Here is an 11,302-nt window from a genome sequence, read left to right as displayed (position 1 = left end):
GGGCCTGGGATTGGTGTGCCAGGGTGGGAGGATGTGAGCTCACGTGATGCTGCCCGGGCATCATTCTCTAGATGCCCATATGTCTGCATCATCTCGTCTCCCAGATCCCCCCAGAGCGTGGACCCAGGCTTCTCTGTTATCTCTGAATAATGATTGGCACAGTGGGCGCTTCCTAACTGCTCCTGAATAAACCTCACTTGAGTGAAACAAATGAGTTTCCTTCTTGTCCTCAGAGGTCCCCTGAGAAAGGACATGTGGAATCAGAGAGACCTCGGTTTGGATCCCAGCCTCGCCACTTCCGAGCTGTGTATCTTGGGCCAGTTATTTACTGCCCCTGAGCCTACACGTACCCATCTCTAGAGTGGGAACAATAGCTGCTCCACAAGGATGTTTAAGGACCAGTTATAATGTGTGTGAAGTGCGTATAGTAGGTGCTCAATAAATGCCAACCATAGCATGTCCACATGACCCTGGAACCATCGGGGGACATAATAAGGTTGTGTTTCCTTTCTGCGTCCCAATGACTGTGGCATACAGTATAGTCCATGGTACTAGTTTCTGATGGAAAGTAGCCCCGCCCCTGCAATTCTGGGTGTTGTCTTCAGGGTGTTTGGGCCTTGTGTGTGCTTCTGAGCCAGCACATGCCAGGGCGCTGCTGAAACACGGAGAAGCAGTGCTGCTGGGCATGACTGTGCCTTTGACAAGCACCTCCAATGGTGGGCTCCACTGGCAGGAGGGACCCTGGCGTTTTTGTCTGGCGGTCCGACCTGGCCTCTCCTAGCTCACCAGGGAGCCAGAACTTTGGTGCCAGGGCTGCCAAACGGCTGCCCGGGGAAGCTCAGTGTCCAGCTCAGGTGCACCAAGCTCACAGGTGAGAGAGCAGGAGTCAGAACCTCATCGCCCTGAAGAATCCATGACTGTGGTGACATTGTGACCCCCTTAGAGCTTCCCTGGGAGGGCAGACCTGCCTCCTCCTTGTCTTGGATTTACCGCATTCCTGCTCCAAGGTGATGGGTGGCGGGATCTTGGCTTGAATCACCTGCGATTTGGGGGAACGACCCTCCTATTTTGGAGCCACTTCTGCTTAATGGCAAGGCCAGTCCTGTTGCTCTTCTCCGAGCCTCTTTCCAGATGCTGGCCCATAGCAGGTGCTCTGTGAATATGGATGAAGCAGCTAAGTCATGGTTGGATTCCTTACCTTCGCCTCCCCTCCCATCCCCTCAAACCACTGCGTTATAAATTCATCTCCCACGGCCTAGGGTGCCATATACTGAGAGATATTCAGAAACACAAAACAACTGTTTGTACCTGCAACCAATGAGGGCAGTAGCTAACATTTATTACCCTCCCTCCAAACTTTGCTACTTTCTCCCTTTATTCCTCACAAAATGATGACAGTAGTCCCTCTCTATATTGCGGTTCACTCATGGCCTCACTGTATCGCAGGATTTAAAAAAATATTATATTTAATTACTTATTGCGGATTTTTCACTATATCACGGGCTTTTGCGGTCCTGTATACGTATGTTGTTAAAGTTACGTAGGTTTAAGAGTGTAGAATATGTTTAGGAACATAAGTAGTGTTTATGAAAGTGTGGAAAAGATTAATAAGGGAATGGGAAAGGTTAATAAGGGGCTGGAAATGGTTTATAAGTGTGTGGGAAGGTTTTATAAAACCTTAAAATATATATAAATGCTAAAATAAATGTAAGGTTCCTACTTCGCGGATTTTCACCTATCGCGGGGTGGTGGTGTCTAGAATGTAATACCCGCGATAAATGAGGGAATACTGTAGTTAGGATCCTTATTTTACACATGGGGAAAACAGGGGCGGGTTGGAGACTCGCATTCATGGCGGAGACTCAGTCTGCTCACCAAGGCACTGTGGCATGCTGGGCGCTTCAGGTTTCAGGGAGATGGCTGGTGGAGGTAGTGACCAGGCAGGACCGCAGGGGAGGCTGGCATTTGGGAAGAGCCTTGAAGGACAGACAGGTATTTGGAAGGCGGGAAGTTAGAGTGTGGGGGAGGGGCAGGAGGCCAACAAGAGCAAAGGTGAGGTGCAGGGAGGCCAGGGTAGTTCGGTGGGAGCACATGGCGGAGGGTGCCTGGGTTGTCAGAGCAGAACTTGGAAGGCGAGCTGGGGCTAGCCGTGGGGCACCCTGGCCGTGGCGTCTGGACTCTGTCTTCCCTGGTGGCCACTGCCTGCGTCTGTGCACAGCCAGGGCTTGCCCTTCTCTTGCCCCCCCCCCACCCCCCACGTGCTAGCAGTGCTGTTCTTCTGTGACCAGCCTCCTCTTTGGCTGGGTCCTCTTCCCACAGTCCTGGGCGTTGGCCTGGCCAGGTGGGCAGGAGATTGCCGGGAGAGGGCCCCAAGGACGGACTGTCGGCACGCATGGCCCTTCTTTGTCCCTGGCGCTTGCTCCCCAGGGGAGCCCAGAGCCTCAGCGGAGGCCCCGCCGGACCTGAGCTTCCGGGGAGCCACTCTGCACGCTTGTTCCTGGATGTGCCTGTCCCGTCCCCCCACCCCCTGCCCTCGGGACCAGATTGTCAGAGGATCAGTGAGTTTTAAGCTCTTAATTCTCTTTTCTGATGCCTTGGTTTAAATTTTTTTTGAAGCGATAATGACTTCATTTTCCTGGTCGTGCTGCACGGACTGCCCTCAGAGAGAGAATGTTGAAATCCCACCGGCCTCAGCGGCTGCTCACACCTCCTTCCGGGGCTGCCCTGAGCTGGGACATTAATCCTGTCTTGTTCCCCTCCAGTGATGGGAGGCTCACTGAGGACCATGTCAGTTATTAGAACATTCTTCTTAGTTTGAATCAAAACCCAACTGTCTGGGGTTTCCATTTATGGACACTAGTTTTATCCTTTGGGACCACAAATTAAATCTCATTCTTCTTTCTCGTGATGGCCTTTTGTGTGTAATAACAAAATAAAAACCTCCTTTCAAGGAGCACCGACTGCATGCTTCACACACATTATTTTTAATCCCCTCAATGACCCTGCTCAAGGGGTCAGTGACCCTTGGTGGTCATGGGTGGGTGTCCCCCAGCATCTCCTTCTTCCCTGCTCCCCACAGTCCTGTCCTCCTGGGGGAAGCTGACTCTGTGTCCTGGCTCCAGGGGGTGGAGCAGGTGACCTAGGCCAAGACAGTCTGGGCATACCTTGCCCCTAGACTCCAATTGGCTCAGGGGTGGGCACATGACCTTGGTTGGTCCAACCAGAGGGACTATCAGGATTTTGCTGGGTCAAAGATTCTTTCTCTAGGAACTACGAAGACTGTAGACCGAGGAGCTGAGGCAGCTTTTGTGGGACCATAAGGCAAGTCAGCCATGGAGGAAAGCTGAACCTTGTAGAAGACAAAGTGGAAGGAAGGAAAAGGAAAAAACTGGGTCCTTAGAACCTTTGGAGTTGATGGATCTTGCCTGAAGGCTACCCTACCTCTGAAATCTTTCATTTCATAAGTTCATGAATCTCCACTATTGTTTAAGATAGTCTGAGTTGGGGTTTCTGCCACTTGAATCCAATATGTCTTTTTCTTACTGAAGAGTAAACTGACGCCCAGAGATGCTGATTAACTTGCCCAGGGTCACCCAGCTTGTTAAGTGTAGGAGCTAAGATTTGGGTTCAAGAGGGAATTAGAGCGGGGTGTAATCAATTATCTTCTCCTTGATTATCGTTTTTTTTTTCTTTTCTTTCCTTTTTTTTGGTCTAAAGGTCCTCAATTGCCCTTCAGAAGGGATTCTGACACCCGCCCTATCCTTTTCTTGGATGCCCTCTGATCTGTAAACATCGCTCTTAGATCACCTCTCAGGTCTCAGCCCGACATCACCTCCTCCAGGAGCTTTCCTCAGCCTTCTAAGATGAGCGAGCATCTTTTCTGGGCAGGTAAGTGATGTCCCCTTAATCCAGTCACAGTCACAGGCCTTCCCAGCTCAGGAACCTTTGGTGACTTTCCAGTGCCTACACCATAGTGCTCGACCTCCTTGTGTGCCATCAAGGCCCTTTAAAATCTGGGCCTCGTTCCCTCTCAGCTTCTTCTCCCCAGTGGCCCCGCGGACTCCCAGACATGATGCCTGGTTTCACGCCTGTGCGCAAACGTCCCTACTCTCTTATTGTCTGGTGGACTTGTATTCATCTCTTAACACTCAGTTCAAATGCCCCCTCCCCCAGGAAGTCTTCCTTGCCTTGGGGCTGAGGGAGTCCTTTGTATTCCCATAGCTGCCTGAGCTTAACCCTTGTTGGTTCTAGCCCTTGTGGCCTGGCTGCTGCCATTCTTGCAGGGGACAGCAGGCTCTATTCTTCTCTGTGTAGCCTTTTCGACACCGGAGCTGGCACCTCCAATGCATCTGCTGCTGAGGCATTGAGCCCCTGTTGGCTGGGCAGTGAAGTGCCTGGGGCCTTTGCCAGGCAGGTACAGATCCGGTTGGAGCTAGTGGCAACCTGTGGGGAGCTGGCTGCCATCTCTGTCACTTTCTCTGGTGGCAGGGGCTGCAAAGGGAATGGAGAGGGTGACAGAGGGAAGCCAGAAAGCTGGAGCTGGGTCTCACAGGCAAGGACGAGTCTGTATAGGCCCATTGACAACATCTTCATCGCTCAGACCAGAAACCTCAGGGTCATCCTCGACTCCTCCTTTTCTCTCAACCTACTTCCTGCTTTTGCCCCCACAGTAGCCAGACTGGTCCTTTAAGAACCTAAATTAGTTCATATCCTTCCTTTGCTCAACACCCCAGGGCTCCCCATCACCCTCAGAGGAAAAGCCAAGGTCTTACATGTGTATCGTACCCCCTGGGCTCCTGCCCCCTCTCCCACCTCATTGTGGTGTCTCCCCTCCCTCCCAGACTCCTCTGCAGCCACACCAGCCTCCTCCTCATCCCCTGTACGTGCATGTTTCTGCCTCCGGGCCTTTGCACTGGCTGTCCCCTCTTCTTAAAAGCCACCTAGTCACATGGCTTATTCCCTCATTTATCATATTTTAACTTCCTACTTAACATTTCTCTGAACACTCACCACCGTTTAACATACTATACATTTTACTTCATCTTGTTTATTGTTTTTCTCCCCCAATACACTGTAAATTCCACAAGGGGGTTTTGTCTGTTTTGCTCACCGACACAACTCAGGCATCTGGACAAATGTCCAGCACAGAGTGGATTGAATGAATGAATGAATGAATGAATGAATGAAGCAGCTCTAACAGATCGCGAGATCAGAAGACAGGAGAAGCAGAAGCAGTTTAGGAAGCGTGAAAAGCAATAGGTCATGTCCCCGAGCAAGGACAGGGTGCTGGGGACCAGCATTTCCTCACACACCCATCCTCTCACTCACTCATTCACTGACTCAGCAGAGGGTTATAAAGCACTACTGGGGTCAGGCCTGGTGCAGCACCCAGGATGCTGCATCACCCAGGAAAACAGTCCCTGCTCCCAAGCAGCTCATGTTCTAGCGGGGGACCCAGGACACCAAATATGACAAGCGTGACACCATGTCACAGTGCTGTGAGGAGATGAGCCCAAGGTGCTATGGCAGTGACCAGGAAAGATGCCTCAGCTTGCAGGGCTGAGGAAGGCTCTTGAGGACGTGATGTCGGGTGGAGGCCTGAAGAATGATTAGCTGCGAACCCAGTGTGTGGGGGGGTAGGAGGGATCGAGGAGTGTGTACTGGGCAGAGCAGCGGCCTAAACGAAGGCCTGAGAGGTGACAGGGAGGCTGGGAGGGTCTGGAGAATGGAGAGCAGAGGAGCTGGGGAGGGAGGAAGGGAGAAAAGGAGGGAGGGGAGAGAAATCGAGAGGGGAAGAGAGATACAGAAAGAGGGAGGGAGAGGAGACATGTCCTGCTGTGTGACTCTGGACGAGTTAACTCACCCCTCTGTGTGACAGTGTCCCCTTCTGTAAAACGGGGTGAGGGTCACAGCACCGTCCCACAGGGCTGCAGTGGGATTACACGGGATGCCCGGTGTGAAGACTTCGCAGGACGCAGACCCAGAGCAAGTGCTCAACGGGGCTCAGCTACGCTTCCGGTAAGGACTGTGGACTCTGTCCTAAGAGAGAAGCTTCGGAGAGAGGAGACCGGCAGTGTGGGTCTGGGAGCTGGGTGTCGGCCGCCTGGTCCAGGTGAGTGAGGCTGGTGGCCTGGACCAGGGTCAACGACCATGGAGTCAGGCAGCATCAACACTCCTTGGTGACAGACTGGCCCTGGAGTGACAGGAGGGATCCTGGTTTGGGTGGCGACAGGCTGGGAAGTCTGTCGGTGAGTGGGTTTGGGCCACCCACGAGGCAGAAGGCACCGCCAAGGTCATTGACACCACCCCTTTGCTCTGTGCGGGCTGGAGTCTGGTGGCCGGGCCAGGTCCACTTGGTCAAGACCTCCCAGGGCCAGCCCAGGAGTGCCAGATGGAGGGAGCAGCCAGGAGCTTGTAGACACGCCAGGAACTTGGGACCGCTTGGATAGAGTACTGCCTGGGCTCACTCCATAACCAGAAGCAACAGTTTCCGTGACTCTCTGGGAACAGGACACAAGGCCAGTTTTCCCAGGGCCTCAAATCTCTGGACCTGCCACCATTGGGTGGAGGAATGTCCAGGGTGGTCCAGGGGAGAAGGGTGGGCGCTGCGCCCCCCCCCCCCCCATTCAGCAGGGAGGAGATAAGTGCAGGGTATTCCATACAGTTAATGTATAGGCCCATCTGCTTCTAGTTAGCAGCTCCAGGGGAGCCTAATTGGCAGATCAAACCATTCGATGTTGCACGTTAGATAAGCAGTTAGAAGAGCTCCAGCAGAGTCTGACACTTTGGATGGAGCCCAAACCCTGAGACCGACCACCGCGGGGCCTGGGGTGCTAATGGGAACCAGACCCTGGTGCACGAAAGTGGGAGGATATTAACAAGTGTCAAAATCTGTGAAGCGCCTTGGACAGATGCAGCTCTGCCCCTGCCCCCTGCACCCAGGAGGGGCACAGGAGCTCCTGAAACTTAACCTTGAACGTTAAGGAGGAGGGAAGGAGCTCTCGGAGGGTGGTCTCTTGGTGCTGGCTGTGGCTGGTGACATCCAAGAGCCAATGGTCCTACCTCAGCAGAGATGGACTCAGTGGAAAGCTGTTGGGTTCCAATTGGGGAGGTCTTGTGTCTTCCTATATGACCTGCAGCAGGTGAGGGACTGTCAAGAGCTATGGGGAAGGTGCCATTCATGAGGCTGGTTGTCATGGTGACGGTGATCATGGCCGTGATAGATAGGGAAGCCATGATGATATCCATTCACCTGGGGTAGGCTGGCCTGCTGCCTGCTGGACCTCGACTCTGAGAAGCCTTCAGCACGTGAGGGGGCTCCTTTTGGGGCTACTCTCTCCCTTTTTCTGATGTTCCATCTGGATGACGGTCAGCCTGCTTCCCTGACCCGCAGCCTCCCACGTCCCTCTTTCTTCTAGCCAGTCTGATGCCTGCCCTGGATGGCGTCCCGTCGACTACTTCTCATTTCCACTCCCAACTCCAGGCCCATCTAGCCCTCCCTGCTCTGCCTCCCAGCTCTATTTCCCTGCCAACTGAGTCGTTTTGGCCCTTCCTGGGGGATGGGGAGTGGAGGGGCGGGCGGCGGTGGCTGAGACCCAGCCCACTCTCACCCTCTCCTGCTAGGTTTCTGGGTTCAGTGTTAGGTGCACCTCAATCTAGATCTGGCTCAGCGATGATGGTGGAAAATGGGGTGAGGTGTGGACAGCAGTGACAGTGGTGAGGAGGAGGATGTTGGTGTGAAAGATGGTGGTGATGATGGTATTGGTGGAGATGCCAGGGATGGTGATTCTTGTGATGGTGGTGGTGGCAGAGCTGTTGGTGGTGATGATGGTGGTGGTGGTGGTGACAGCGGTGGTTGTGATGGAGATGATGGTGTCGGCGATGGTGGAGGTAATGGTGATGATGTTGGTGATGTTTGCGGTAGTGATGGTGGTCATGGTTTTGGTGGTGACAGCAGTGAGGATGTTAATGCTGATCTTTTCCTTTCCAGCTGGACGCCTTCATTAAGCCTCAGATTTAGGAGCCAAAGGCCAAGGTCATCTTTTCCCTGTTTATACCAGCAAGATGTAGACTCTGCTTTTTCTCAGATCCGAGTCATTAGGGGATCCATCCATTTCCGGGCTGAGGTGGAGCAGACCATGGGGTGGCCCGGAGAACAGATCACAAATGTGAGCACCTCGCATCTCTGGCCGACCCTCACCTCTCACCTCTGGATTTCTGGGTAGCCCCTCACCAGTCTCCCAGCTTCTGCCTATGGTCCCCCACCGTCTATTAAACACACAGTGTTCCAAGTGCGCTTTCAAACCTAAACCAGGTCTTGCCACTTCCCTGCTCACAGGGGCTCCTCGTCCCACCAGAGTGAAAGCCAGTGTCCTACCTGACCTCCTCGTCGCCTCCCTGACCTCACTTCCACCTGCTCTGCCCTCTGCTCGCTCTGCTCAGCCACACTGGCCTCCTTGCTGTTTCTTGAACACGTTAACCATGCACAAACACACCCCAGGGCCTTTGCATACTGTGTCCCTCAGTGGGGGCAGCGAAGAGGGAAGTGAAGGACCCGCAGTGTGGAAGGCAAGAGCTCTGGGTTGGGACTCAGAAGACCAATTGCAAGGACCAATTCTGAGCTGGCCATTGGTTCCTGAGACCTCAGGTATGACTACCCCCCCCCTGGACCTCAGTCTCCCCATCTGTGGAATGGTGGGCCAGGGTATCTCTACTCTAAGGCTGTCCCCTACTGCATACAGCAGGCATCCAAGGTGGTGGGATTAGAGTCCGTGCCAGGCAGCCAGGGCACCTCCCCATCAACCTTCCTCACACCCCTCATCCCTTTGTGGCTTCTGTCCTGGTCTCCCCACCTCTGTTGCCCCTGTCACGGGTGTCAAGTATGTGTACATGCCTGGGGGTGAGAACATGATCCATGCTTACAGTGAGTCTTCCCATCCAAGGCAGGGCCTAGTGTGTCTCTCACTGCTTCACCCCAGGCTGACAGCCTCTTGGTACCACCACCTGGCCCCCCAAATCAGTTTCCCACCCCTTCTAACACAGATGTGAAACAACACGAGGAATATGAGAAAAGAACTCCACTTCTGAAATTTCCATGCCCCCTCTTCCTGGTGCAAGCAGTGGGTTTCACTCATTGACTCTGGGCCCCAGTTTCCCTATCCATATAAGGAGAGTGGTCCCCACCTTGGATGTGAACCTTCCTGGGTGGTTCTGACCATGAGTTTCGTTCTAGAACCTGGTATTGGTGTGTCCCTATGGCCCAAGCTTGTTCTCAGGGTCGTGACCATGGTCTGGGTTCTTCTGGAAAGGGCTAGGCATGTGCTCTCTGAAGGGCAGTTCCAGAAGCTGACAGCAGGTGGTGCTGTTGACCCCATTCCTGGGCAGGAGCAGGAGCAGGAGCCTCAGCCACTGAGCGTCCCAGACTCCCAGCTCTGGGGCCCAGCAGCACTTTGTGGGGCTTGGGGCACTTCCCCTTGGAGCCTGAAGCTGGACCCTTGGGCACATCCTCTGTGGCCCATCACTTGCCTGGGGGAAAGGCCCCCAGATGGGAGACACAGCCAAGCAGGGAGCAGATATGTGCAGACACAGTCACGTGGGACACACCGAGGTGCACACAGGCTGTTTGCTTCTGTCTGTGTGGGGCCAAATGCCCAGCCTGTTGTCTCTGATCACATGTGCACTTGCATGTAACCCACATGGCACTGGGGTCTGCCAGGCTGGGGCATGTGAAGGAGGGAGGGCTAAAAGGAAGGATGTTTTGTATGTTCCTGTGGGCAAGAGTGGGTGTACAAATGCTGTGTCTGTGGTCCATGTGTGTCTTCACGTGCACAGATGAGAAGGGTAGCATGTGGGTGTGGGTGTACAATGTGCCTGGGTGTGCACACATGTGCGAGTGGGTATTGTATGTGGAAGCACTCCAGCGCTGTGACCCTCTAAGCACAACGATTCTGCTGTGTGTGCATGTGTGTGGAGACATGTGCCCACAGCTGCCCATACATGTATCTGCATGTGCATGTGCATCTGTGGGCATACACACACACATTTGGGCTGGTGGATAAGAAGAAGAAAGAATAAATAATAAGTGGTTTGAGGATGGGCAGGCTGGATAGATGAATTAACTTTGTTAGGAAATGGGACTGAGGCAGGCCTTCCTGGTGCCTAGAGCCGCCAGCCCAGAACAGGCAGGAACGCAGGTCCTGCAGAGCAGGCAGGAGGCAGCGTTGTTACTATGATTCTGAATGCAATGAATGTGTACTCTGTGCCAGGCCTGTGTGTACACTGTCTCACCTAACACCCTTGTAATGTCCCCCTTTTACAGGTAAGGGGACTGAGGATCAGGAGGCAGAGCAAGCTGCCCGTGGTCAGATAGTGAGGAAGTGGTGGAGCTGGACAGAAGTCCAGTCCCAGGTGGGGTCAGTCTCTGGGACCCTCGGCGCTGCGTACTGACCTAGTGCGAGAAACTCTGTAAGCAAATGTTTACTGAGCACCTACTGTGTGCCAAGCACATTCTAGATGCTAGAGACAGGACAGACAAACTCCCTGCACTCAGGCAACATAAACTCCAGTACGGAGAAGAGACAAGAAAGAGAGGGGGATAAAAGCACAAATAAGACCCGTTTACACTGAGTTCAGTCCTAGGAAGGAAGACTGAACCAGAACCGCATGGCAGTGGCTGGGGCTGCTTTGCACGGGGTGGGGGCGGGGGGCTGGGAGGGCATCTCCAGTGGGCAGCTTTGGAGCTGAGGCCTGGGGGGACAAGTCAGGGCTATCGGGAGGTCTTCCATACAGAGGGAGCACTTGCTTGAGGGGCACGCCGAGGGGAAGGTGGCAGGGGCTGGATGCAGCAGGGCCTCGTGGGCCACAGCTAGCACCTTGGACTTTATTCTCAGGGCAACAGGGAAGCCACAGGAAAGTTTAAGCAAGCGAAGACCTGATCTGATTTATGCTTTAAGGATGGCTGGGATGCAATGCTGAGATTGTTTCGTGCGGTTGGCGATCCTGCAGAGCGGGACTCGTGTGCACACAGCAGGGACAGTAAGAACCTGCCACGGGCCAGCGGGTTTAAGACACAGGCGACCAGGGAAGCAAGATTTGATCTTTGGATCCTGGAGCCAGCTCTCCTCCTGGTATCTTCCTTCCCCTGGGTTTCCTGTGACTTCTGGCCCTTCCCTTGGGCAGGAGATGCTTTTTGTGCCTGGAGCATTGAACCTCGTTGCAGTGGATCTTGGGAATGAGGTCTCATCTCCCCGTGCAGACGCTCTATGATTCTATTACAGCAGAGTTCAAACCCTAGATCATCTCT

The sequence above is a fragment of the Furipterus horrens genome, unplaced genomic scaffold (genome assembly GCF_987537825.1).
Source record: "Furipterus horrens unplaced genomic scaffold, mFurHor1.1.pri manual_scaffold_3, whole genome shotgun sequence".
In the NCBI taxonomy this organism is placed as follows: domain Eukaryota; kingdom Metazoa; phylum Chordata; class Mammalia; order Chiroptera; family Furipteridae; genus Furipterus; species Furipterus horrens.
Note: the sequence above shows the minus strand (reverse complement) of the source record.